The sequence below is a fragment of the Pseudophryne corroboree genome, chromosome 6 (genome assembly GCF_028390025.1).
Source record: "Pseudophryne corroboree isolate aPseCor3 chromosome 6, aPseCor3.hap2, whole genome shotgun sequence".
NCBI classification, from domain to species: domain Eukaryota; kingdom Metazoa; phylum Chordata; class Amphibia; order Anura; family Myobatrachidae; genus Pseudophryne; species Pseudophryne corroboree.
The window spans coordinates 741,297,163-741,309,503 of record NC_086449.1 but is presented as its reverse complement, the minus strand read 5'-3'; the positions used below and the strand labels follow the sequence as shown (position 1 = coordinate 741,309,503).

Here is a 12,341-nt window from a genome sequence, read left to right as displayed (position 1 = left end):
TTTATTCTCATGTATATGATAAACTGTGCATTTGAGAGGTTTTATTCCTACTGATACTGCGACTAACTAAGCCGTGAAAATCCAGATGGGTACTTAATCTTTTGTTATACTTTATCATTTATGATAAAAAAAAATTTGATTTCTTTTCAGCTGTATCGATACCTGTGGCTCATATAACAACGTAAATTGGCTCCTGTCTGTGCCCATTTGTGGACACAGTGTGACAAGGGTGAGCATAAGGTCTGCGGTCATACCCCGCTGGAGATGCCCAATCTCATCTGATCTTGGAAGCCAAGCAGTGGAGGGCCGGGTTAAGTACTTGGATAGGAGACTACCAAGGAACACCCTGGTACTGCAAATATTTGCCACCCATCTGTCACCAATACAGAGCATTGTATTACACCTCGGTTATGACCTATGATTCAACTATCTGCTAGGATTAAAATTCCCATTTTGGGATATATAGCAGCTTATAAATGATGGTCATATTTTCAATAAGTGAGCAATTTATTATCACAGGTTGTCCTACAGTTGGAAGTGTGATTATTAACAACAATATAGACATACCCACTTCGGCCTGAATTAGGTATTTGTACCTTACAATTTATATATTTCTTTTTATATTTTCGCAATGTCACCATTTAATAAACATCGGCACCCATTGAACTCCTCAATAATTAATTTTAAAGAGAATTAATAAAATATTGCATTTTAGTTAGTTTTTGTGACACTTAGTCGTACTACGTTATCTGTATTTTGAGTGCTTCCCAACAAAGAGTCTTCTTTCTTCTTTTTTTCATGTTCTCACTTACTCATTGCAGAGCAGGTGGAAGATAGCCACTGTTGGATTGTATGTGCATCAATTGTCCAACCACATCAACAGGCAGCACTGTGCGCCAAAAATAGCCAAGTGGAAGTCTTTTGTCCAATTAGTTTGCTAATGTGTGATCAGCAGCTCCAATTCTATCATATTTGTGAGCAGCTACAGATTTTAAATAGAAAAGATTTCATATTTGAAGATGCTTGCATTAATGTTTTCATCCGTTAGAGTAGTTTTATCTCATTGCTCTGTGGATATGCACTGCAGTATCCCAGGTATTTTGCTGCATATTGAAGTGTGTGTGGTTCCAAAGTGAGCCTGATAATCATTCAATAAATGTCAACTGAATCATGACCAGGCAAGATAGAAAATATGTCCACTAAATGATTTCCATTGCCTGTGTTTGAACTAAGGGTCACCCATTCAGAAGCAGCTTTATTAGTATACAGTGCGGTAGCTGCCTCCTTCTACACAGTGCTTGCAGACCAAGCAACAGTGGCAGTGGCGGAAAATGTGAGTGGTGGGCCCAAGTGCAAAAATATAATTTGGACCCTCCCTCCTCCACCCCAACCCAAGGTCACAATATGCCACACGGCAGTGGGTGACAGGGAGAGGCAGAGAGTGACAGCATAAGCAGGGGGAGGCAGAGGGTGACAACAGAAGGCAGAGGGTGACAGTGAAATGCAGGGAGAAACAGTAGGAGACAGGGACAGGGAGAAACAGTGGAAGGCAGAGGGTGACAATGGAAGGCAAGGGAAGGCAGAGGGTGACAGGGAGAGACAGTGGATGAATGGTAAAAGTATAGTGTCCTGTGTGGTGTTGAGAACAGGGGACATGTACCTTGGTGGGAGCAGGAACACATACCTCTGCTCTGTCTTGTGCTTTCCTCAATTTTGCACTTGGTCAGGCAGACTGACAGTGCCAGATACTGGTTATGAGCGGCCTTTAATTCACAGATAACAGTGAATCAGAAGAAATAGACAGCTGTCTGTTATTTAGATGCAGTAAGTGACTGTGATCATCAGCACTGACAGGTGGCAGGACTCCTCTATCAGTCCGGAACACACAAGGTCAGCCCTTTCTCTCTAAGGTCAGGGGCAGGTCCCTCAGACAGTGTGTTCCAGCCTCCTCTCTGCACTGGGCCATTTATCTGGCATTGCTCAAAATGGTCTGCAGGGGGCTAGAGGATAAGTCACTGCTGATCTGGGCAGCAATGGGCCCCTTACTACTCAGGGCCCCTCGTGCAATGCACCAATGGTAGTTCCATGTTAGTACATAGACTTGCTAGTCTCTGTTGGCACTATAATGTATAATGCATTTCCCCCTCTCACACTACTTTCCGTGGTTATAAAAAAACAGACACCAGATCGCTGGTGGCACTATACAAATCCCCTTCCCACCTTAATTTGTGTTAAGGGGCCTACATATGGTGCGATTTTACTTCCAATATGTCCATATCGTAATTAAATGTAGTGCATACCGCACCATGTGTATGCACCTTGCGATGCCGATGCGCGGTTGGGCAGGATCGGCATCGCAAGGAAATATAGTGGGTGCAGGCAGGGCCGATACTGACTATATCAGTGGCTCATGCCCCCTGCTTCAATATAGTCAGTATCGGCCGCCACGCGAGTCGCACCATGTGTACGCGGCATTCGTTTTAAGGCTTTATAGTAGGCCTGGCCAACCTATGGCTCTCCATCTGTTGTAGAACTACATATCCAACATGCCCTGGCACAGTTTTAGTATTGCCTAATAGCAAAACTGTGGCAGGGCATGCTGGGACTTGTTGTGTCCCAACAGTTGGAGAGCCTCAGGTCCATACTCCCCTTTTCATCCTAATATATGTTGGAAATACAATTTAGGATCCCGATGTCTTGTGTTAATACCTACTGCCATCCTAATCTTTGTGGCATAACCCATTCCAACTCTAATCTTTTTTTTGTGATAACAATCAGGCCCCAAAAAACTGGAGGCAACCCAGTGAATAAACGTAACTCTCGTGTGGTCCATTGCTGTCTCTTGGCGTGCCCGAAAGACCACCCAATCACTTCCTGTACTCTGATTGGCGTACAGTTCCAGCCTTTCACCAGGTTGTGGAGACCTCCCGCCACCCTGCCATTCACCAATCAGAAGCTGTCTACTGGGAGCTTTTCACCAAGCACCTGTGTGGCCACTCACTGCATATGCGTGAAGCTGACAGAGGATGTTGCTCACCTGCTGCAGTGACCCCTAGTTAATATATGGTATGCATTGCATATATTGCTGGCAGAAACAAAAGGGCTTTTCACCCAATAATAAAGAGACTTCTATGTGTGTTATTACTGGTACACAAATCCATCCTGCAAGCCAGACCCCAAACGCTGCTGCAAGCCAGACATTCCATGCGGGGAAATCCTGTGTCTTGGTGACAAATCACTTGACAGTTTAAGCAGATGCTACATCAACACTCATGCTAATATCACATTTCAGGCATAAAATATCTAATGTGATAATCTGCAAACTAAAATACAAAACATGAAGCTGGCACCTACGTAGGAGCAGAAGTGTGCAGAAACACAAGGGTGATATACTGTATATGGGGACAGTCATTCTGTATCATCAAAATCAAAACGTGTTGGTGATAGGCAGAGCTGGCATACAAGGGTCCAGAAAAGGGCGGTAAGGGAACCCATATGAATTTTAAATGCACCAATACCTGTGGTTTGGGGTGAGGTGGCACAGTGACCACTTCTTTGTTAAGCACAGCATTTTACAGTGGGTTTGGTGCTACAATTATTTATTATTATTTATGTAATGCCAGTTATTTATATAGCGCACACAGAGAATATTTGCCCATTCACATCAGTCCCTGCCCCAGTGGAGCTTACAATCTAGATTCTCTATCACATGTACACACAGACACATTCGCTAGGGTTAATTTTGTTGGGAGCCAATCAGTGGCGTAACTAGAAATTTTTCTCCCCCAAGCCAAAAAATTCGTTGGCGCCCCCCCCCCCCCACCCCCACCCGCCGCATAATTGGGAGCAAGAAAGGGATAAATATGCGCGCGCCGAAGGCGCGCGCTGCAAAAAATAAGATTTTACTTACCGATAAATCTATTTCTCGTAGTCCGTAGTGGATGCTGGGGACTCCGTCAGGACCATGGGGATTAGCGGCTCCGCAGGAGACAGGGCACAAAAATAAAGCTTTAGGATCAGGTGGTGTGCACTGGCTCCTCCCCCTATGACCCTCCTCCAAGCCTCAGTTAGGATACTGTGCCCGGACGAGCGTACACAATAAGGAAGGATTTTGAATCCCGGGTAAGACTCATACCAGCCACATCAATCACACCGTACAACTTGTGATCTGAACCCAGTTAACAGTATGACAACGTAGGAGCCTCTGAACAGACGGCTCACAACAATAACAACCCGATTTTTTTGTAACAATAACTATGTACAAGTATTGCAGACAATCCGCACTTGGGATGGGCGCCCAGCATCCACTACGGACTACGAGAAATAGATTTATCGGTAAGTAAAATCTTATTTTCTCTAACGTCCTAGTGGATGCTGGGGACTCCGTCAGGACCATGGGGATTATACCAAAGCTCCCAAACGGGCGGGAGAGTGCGGATGACTCTGCAGCACCGAATGAGAGAACTCCAGGTCCTCTTTAGCCAGGGTATCAAATTTGTAGAATTTTACAAACGTGTTCTCCCCCGACCACGTAGCTGCTCGGCAGAGTTGTAATGCCGAGACCCCTCGGGCAGCCGCCCAGGATGAGCCCACCTTCCTTGTGGAATGGGCCTTGACAGATTTAGGCTGTGGCAGGCCTGCCACAGAATGTGCAAGTTGAATTGTGCTACAAATCCAACGAGCAATCGTCTGCTTAGAAGCAGGAGCACCCAGCTTGTTGGGTGCATACAGTATAAACAGCGAGTCAGATTTTCTGACTCCAGCCGTCCTTGAAATATATATTTTCAATGCCCTGACAACGTCCAGCAACTTGGAATCCTCCAAATCGCTAGTAGCCGCAGGCACCACAATAGGCTGGTTCAGGTGAAACGCTGACACCACCTTAGGCAGAAAATGAGGACGCGTCCGCAGTTCTGCCCTGTCCGAATGGAAAATCAGATATGGGCTTTTATACGATAAAGCCGCCAATTCTGACACTCTCCTGGCTGAAGCCAGGGCCAGTAGCATGGTTACTTTCCACGTAAGATATTTCAAATCCGCCGATTTGAGTGGCTCAAACCAATGGGATTTGAGAAAATCCAAAACTACATTAAGGTCCCACGGAGCCACTGAGGGCACAACCGGGGGCTGTATATGTAGTACTCCTTTTACAAAAGTCTGGACTTCAGGAACTGAAGCCAATTCTTTCTGGAAGAAAATCGACAGGGCCGAAATTTGAACCTTAATGGACCCCAACTTGAGGCCCATAGACAATCCTGTTTGCAGGAAATGTAGGCATCGACCCAATTGAAATTCCTCCGTGGGGGCCTTCCTGGCCTCACACCACGCAACATATTTTCTCCAAATGCGGTGATAATGTTGTGCAGTCACCTCCTTCCTGGCTTTTACCAGTGTAGGAATGACCTCTTCCGGAATGCCTTTTTCCCTTAGAATTCGGCGTTCAACCGCCATGCCGTCAAACGCAGCCGCGGTAAGTCTTGGAATAGACACGGTCCCTGCTGAAGCAGGTCCCGTCTTAGAGGTAGAGGCCACGGATCTTCCGTGAGCATCTTCTGAAGTTCCGGGTACCAAGTTCTTCTTGGCCAATCCGGAGCCACGAGTATCGTTCTTACTCCCCTTTGCCGTATAATTCTCAGTACTTTTGGTATGAGAGGCAGAGGAGGAAACACATACACTGACTGGAACACCCACGGCGTTACCAGAGCGTCCACAGCTATTGCCTGAGGGTCTCTTGACCTGGCGCAATACCTGTCCAGTTTTTTGTTGAGGCGAGACGCCATCATGTCCACCTTTGGTTTTTCCCAACGGTTCACAATCATGTGGAAGACTTCTGGATGAAGTCCCCACTCTCCCGGGTGTAGATCGTGTCTGCTGAGGAAGTCTGCTTCCCAGTTGTCCACTCCCGGAATGAACACTGCTGACAGTGCTATCACATGATCTTCCGCCCAGCGAAGAATCCTTGCAGCTTCTGCCATTGCTCTCCTGCTTCTTGTGCCGCCCTGTCTGTTTACGTGGGCGACTGCCGTGATGTTGTCCGACTGGATCAACACCGGCTGACCCTGAAGCAGGGGTTTTGCCAAGCTTAGAGCATTGTAAATCGCTCTTAGCTCCAGTATATTTATGTGAAGAGATATCTCCAGGTTTGACCATACTCCCTGGAAGTTTCTTCCCTGTGTGACCGCTCCCCAGCCTCTCAGACTGGCATCCGTGGTCACCAGGACCCAGTCCTGTATGCCGAATCTGCGGCCCTCTAACAGATGAGCACTCTGCAACCACCACAGAAGAGACACCCTTGTCCGTGGCGATAAGGTTATCCGCTGATGCATCTGCAGATGCGATCCGGACCATTTGTCCAGCAGATCCCACTGAAAAGTTCGTGCGTGGAATCTGCCGAATGGAATCGCTTCGTAAGAAGCCACCATCTTTCCCAGGACTCTTGTGCATTGATGCACAGACACTTTTCCTGGTTTTAGGAGGTTCCTGACAAGTTCGGATAACTCCTTGGCTTTCTCCTCCGGAAGAAACACCTTTTTCTGAACCGTGTCCAGAATCATTCCCAGGAACAGCAGACGTGTTGTCGGGGTCAACTGAGATTTTGGAAAATTCAGAATCCACCCGTGTTGTTGCAGCACTACTTGGGTTAGTGCTACTCCGTCCTCCAGCTGTTCTCTGGACCTTGCCCTTATCAGGAGATCGTCCAAGTAAGGGATAATTAATACGCCCTTCTTCGCAGAAGAATCATCATTTCGGCCATTACCTTGGTAAAGACCCGAGGTGCCGTGGACAATCCAAACGGCAGCGTCTGAAACTGATAATGACAGTTTTGCACCACGAACCTGAGGTACCCTTGATGTGAAGGGCAAATTGGGACATGCAGGTAAGCATCTTTTATGTCCAGGGACACCATAAAGTCCCCTTCTTCCAGATTCGCTATCACTGCTCTGAGTGACTCCATCTTGAACTTGAATTTTTGTATGTACAGGTTCAAAGATTTCAGATTTAGAATAGGTCTTACCGAGCCGTCCGGCTTCGGTACCACAAATAGTGTGGAGTAATACCCCTTTCCCTGTTGTAGGAGGGGTACCTTGACTATCACCTGCTGAGAAAACAGCTTGTGAATGGCTTCCAATACCGTCGCCCTGTCTGAGGGAGACGTTGGCAAAGCAGACTTTAGGAACCGGCGAGGGGGAGACTTCTCGAATTCCAACCTGTAACCCTGAGATACTACCTGCAGGATCCAGGGGTCCACCTGTGAGCAAGCCCACTGCGCGCTGAAATTCTTGAGTCGACCCCCCACCGCTCCTGAGTCCGCTTGTAAAGCCCCAGCGTCATGCTGAGGGCTTTGCAGAACCCGGGGCTGGCTTCTGTTCCTGGGAAGGAGCTGCTTCCTGCCCTCTCTTACCCTTTCCTCTGCCTCGGGGCAGATATGACTGTCCTTTTGCCCGCTTGTTCTTATAGGACCGAAAGGACTGCGGCTGAAAAGACGGTGTCTTTTTCTGTTGGGAGGGGGTCTGAGGTAAAAAGGTGGATTTTCCGGCAGTTGCCGTGGCCACCAGATCCGATAGACCGACGCCAAATAATTCCTCCCCTTTATACGGCAATACTTCCATATGCCGTTTGGAATCCGCATCACCTGACCACTGTCGCGTCCATAAACTTCTTCTGGCAGATATGGACATCGCACTTACTCTCGATGCCAGAGTGCAAATATCCCTCTGAGCATCTCGCATATAAAGAAAAGCATCCTTTAATTGCTCTAAAGTCAATAAAATACTGTCCCTATCCAGGGTATCAATATTTTCAGTCAGGGAATCCGACCAGACCACCCCAGCACTGCACATCCAGGCTGAGGCGATGGCTGGTCGCAGTATAACACCAGTATGTGTGTATATACTTTTTAAGGTAGTTTCCAGCCTCCTATCAGCTGGATCCTTGAGGGCGGCCGTATCAGGAGACGGTAACGCCACTTGTTTTGATAAGCGTGTGAGCGCCTTATCCACCCTAGGGGGTGTTTCCCAGCGCGCCCTAACCTCTGGCGGGAAAGGGTATAATGCCAATAACTTTTTTGAAATTAGCACTTTTCTATCTGGGTTAACCCACGCTTCATCACATACATCATTCAATTCCTCTGATTCAGGAAAAACTACAGGTAGTTTTTTCACACCCCACATAATACCCCTTTTTGTGGTACTTGCAGTATCAGAGATATGTAAAGTCTCCTTCATTGCCGTGATCATATAACGTGTGGCCCTACTGGAAAATAAGTTTGTTTCTTCACCGTCGACACTAGATTCAGTGTCCGTGTCTGGGTCTGTGTCGACCGACTGAGGTAAAGGGCGTTTTACAGCCCCTGACGGTGTCTGAGACGCCTGGGCAGGTACTAACTGGTTTGCCGGCCGTCTCATGTCGTCAACTGACTTTTGTAATGTGCTGACATTATCACGTAATTCCATAAACAAAGCCATCCATTCCGGTGTCGACTCCCTGGGGGGTGACATCACCATTACCGGCAATTGCTCTGCCTCCACACCAACATCGTCCTCATACATGTCGACACACACGTACCGACACACAGCAGACACACAGGGAATGCTCTATTGAAGACAGGACCCCACTAGCCCTTTGGGGAGACAGAGGGAGAGTTTGCCAGCACACACCCAAGCGCTATAATATATATGGGAACAACCCTATATAAGTGTTGTATCCTTATAGCAGCTTAAATATAGTAATATCGCCAAAAAAGTGTCCCCCCTCTCTGTTTTACCCTGTTTCTGTAGTGCAGTGCAGGGGAGAGTCCTGGGAGCCTTCCTCACAGCGGAGCTGAGCAGGAAAATGGCGCTGTGTGCTGAGGAGAATAAGCCCCGCCCCCTATTTCGGCGGGCTCTTCTCCCGGAGTTTGTGAGATCTGGCAGGGGTTAAATACATCCATATAGCCTCAAGGGCTATATGTGATGTATTTTTAGCCATAAAAAAGGTATTATACATTGCTGCCCAGGGCGCCCCCCCCAGCGCCCTGCACCCTCAGTGACCGCTGTGTGAAGTGTGCTGACAACAATGGCGCACAGCTGCAGTGCTGTGCGCTACCTCATGAAGACTGAAAAGTCTTCTGCCGCCTGTTTCTGGACCTCTTCAATCTTCGGCATCTGCAAGGGGGGTCGGCGGCGCGGCTCCGGGACCGGACTCCATGGCTGGGCCTGTGTTCGATCCCTCTGGAGCTGATGGTGTCCAGTAGCCTAAGAAGCCAATCCATCCTGCACGCAGGTGAGTTCACTTCTCTCCCCTAAGTCCCCCGATGCAGTGAGCCTGTTGCCAGCAGGACTCACTGAAAATAAAAAACCTAAAAACTTTTTCTAAGCAGCTCTTTAGGAGAGCCACCTAGATTGCACCCTGCTCGGACGGGCACAAAAACCTAACTGAGGCTTGGAGGAGGGTCATAGGGGGAGGAGCCAGTGCACACCACCTGATCCTAAAGCTTTATTTTTGTGCCCTGTCTCCTGCGGAGCCGCTAATCCCCATGGTCCTGACGGAGTCCCCAGCATCCACTAGGACGTTAGAGAAAAAGGGGCGTGGTTTTGTTGAAATGGGCGTGGTTTCTCATAAAGGGGCGTGGTATTGCAGGAAAAGACTACCTTATACCCCAGTTTTGCAACCTGCACGCCCAGACGTTAGCCACCACAGGAAAGAAAAATAATCCTGATTCATGCCCCTTACATTATTTGTCATTTTTCCTCCTTATAGTAATGCCCAGTATACATTATGCCACATACTGCAATGGCCCTTAGACATTATTCCACACACAATAATGCACATGACACATTATGCCACACACCATAATTCCCCCGACACATTATGCCACACACCGTAATGCCTGTGACACATTATGCCACACACCGTAATGCCTGTGACACATTATGCCACACACCGTAATGCCCCCGACACATTATGACAGGAATCGCAATGCCCGTTATACATTATGCTACACACTGCAATGCCCCTGATACATTATAGCACATACAATGCCTGTGACACATTATGACACACACCGCAATGACCTTGAGACATTATACCACAATGCCCGTGATATAGTATACCATACACCGTAATGCCTGTGACACATACCGCAATGCCCTGCCCGTTATACCCTATGCCACACACCGCAATGCCCGTTATGTATTATGCCACACTGCAATGACCCTGAGACATTATACCACATACCACAATGCCCGTGATATAGTATACCACACACCGTAATGCCTGACACATTATGACACACACCGCAATGTCCGTGATACATTATGCCACACACTGCAATGACCCTGAGACATTATACCACATATCACAATGCCCGCGATATAGTATACCATACACCGTAATGTCTGTGACACATTATGACACACACCGCAATGTCCGTGATACATTATGCCACACACCGTAATGCCCATTACACATTAAGTCCTACAGTAAGGCTTCTAATTACTTTTCAATTACCTTCTCGTTGTCAGGGGTTTCATGCACTGGGTGTCATGCTCGTTGCCAGGTGTTTCATGCACTGGGTGTCATGCTCGTTGTCAGGTGTTTCATGCACTGGGTGTCATGCTCGTTGCTAGGAGGTAGTCCTTGTTGCTAGGGCTGTGCTCCCAGTGCCACATATGACCCCAGTGCCAGATATTCCCCCGCGGTGCCAGGTATTCACATGCCCCCGGTGCCAAATATAGCCCCCCCCATGTGCCAGGTACACATATACCCCCCCCAGTGCCACATATGCCCCCAGTGCCAGATATTCCCCCCCAGTGCCACATATGCCCCCAGTGCCAGATATTCCCCCCGTGCCAGATATGCCGCCAGTGCCATATATTCCCCCCCAGTGCCACATATGCCCCCAGTGCCAGATATTCCCCCAGTGCCAGATATCCCCCCTAGTGCCAGACATCCCCCCCCAGTGCCAGACATCCCCCCCCAGTGCCACATATGCCCCCAGTGCCAGATATTCCCCCCGTGCCAGATATGCCGCCAGTGCCATATATTCCCCCCCAGTGCCAGACATCCCCCCCCAGCGCCAGATATCCCCCCTAGTGCCAGACATCCCCCCCCAGTGCCAGACATCCCCCCCCAGTGCCATATATGCCCCAGTGCCAGACATCCCCCCCCCCAGTGCCAGACATATTTGCCCCAGTGCCAGACATCCCCCCCCCAGTGCCAGATATCCCCCCCCCAGTGCCATATATGCCCCAGTGCCAGATCTCCCCCCCAGTGCCATATATGCCCCAGTGCCAGACATCCCCCCCCCCCCAGTGCCAGATATTCCCCCCAGTGCCGCCGTCGCCGCCGCCGCTTATTGGAGGGACACGGAGGGCACAGATCGCCTCTCCTGTGTCCCTCCTGCTGCATCATCTCCGGCGGCCGCGGGTCTAATAGGGGGAAGTGCCGTCCGTGAGCCAATTAGAGCTCACGGACGGCACTTCCCCCTATTAGACCCGCGGCCGCCGGAGATGATGCAGGAGGGACACAGGAGAGGCACACGCTGTGCCGTCCGTGTCCCTCCAACAAGCGGCGGCGGGAAGGAGAAAGCAGACTGACATGCGGGCGCTCGTCCGCATGTCAGTCTGCTGTAATCAGTGGCGCCCCCGCAGCCCCTCGCCCCCAAGCCACCGCGAGGACTGCGGGGGCAGTAGTTACGCCACTGGAGCCAATTAACCTGCCAGTATATTTATGGATTGTGGGACGAAACCGGAGTACCCGGAGGAAACCCACGCAAGTACGGGGAGAATATATAAACTCCACACAGTTGTGCCATGGTGGGAATCGAACCCATGACCTCAGTGCTGTGAGGCAGTAATGCTAACCATTACACCATCCGTACTGCCCAATGACGTATACAATGACATGATTCTGGGCCACTCACTTCACTGGGAAACTGGGTGGCACGCAGGAGACTGGTTCACTCTTTTGGGAGTATGGGGGATCCCTTCATAATTTGTGACTCTCATTTTGGGAGAGTTGGCATGCATGAGGAAACACATGGGGCAAAAAGGCAAACAGTGGATTGTTAGTGGGATTAGGACAAAGGTAAAAGTAGTATACCCTTATTCTTATCTGCAAAAGGCAAGTAGCAACACATTTATTTCAAAAACAGATTTCATCAGAGAGTGTGGAGAAGGTTAGGATTAGGCTCTAGGTTGAGGTTAGGGTTAAGATGCATGATGGGAAGGTAAGGGTTAGCCACTAAGGTGAGATTTCTGTTGCTGTGTAATGGGTGGGTTATCGTTAGGGTTAGGCTGGGAGAGGGGGAGGTTAAGGTTAGGCAATAAAGTGAGGTTAGGGTTAAGCTAAGAGGGGAGGTT

The 12,341-nt window shown here is 49.0% G+C and overlaps 1 pseudogene; it reads left to right on the top strand.

The window, feature by feature from the left end:
* The first annotated feature begins 240 nt into the window (after positions 1-240).
* LOC134936975 (5S ribosomal RNA) lies at positions 241-361 on the top strand (annotated as a pseudogene).
* The last annotated feature ends 11,980 nt before the right edge of the window (positions 362-12,341 follow it).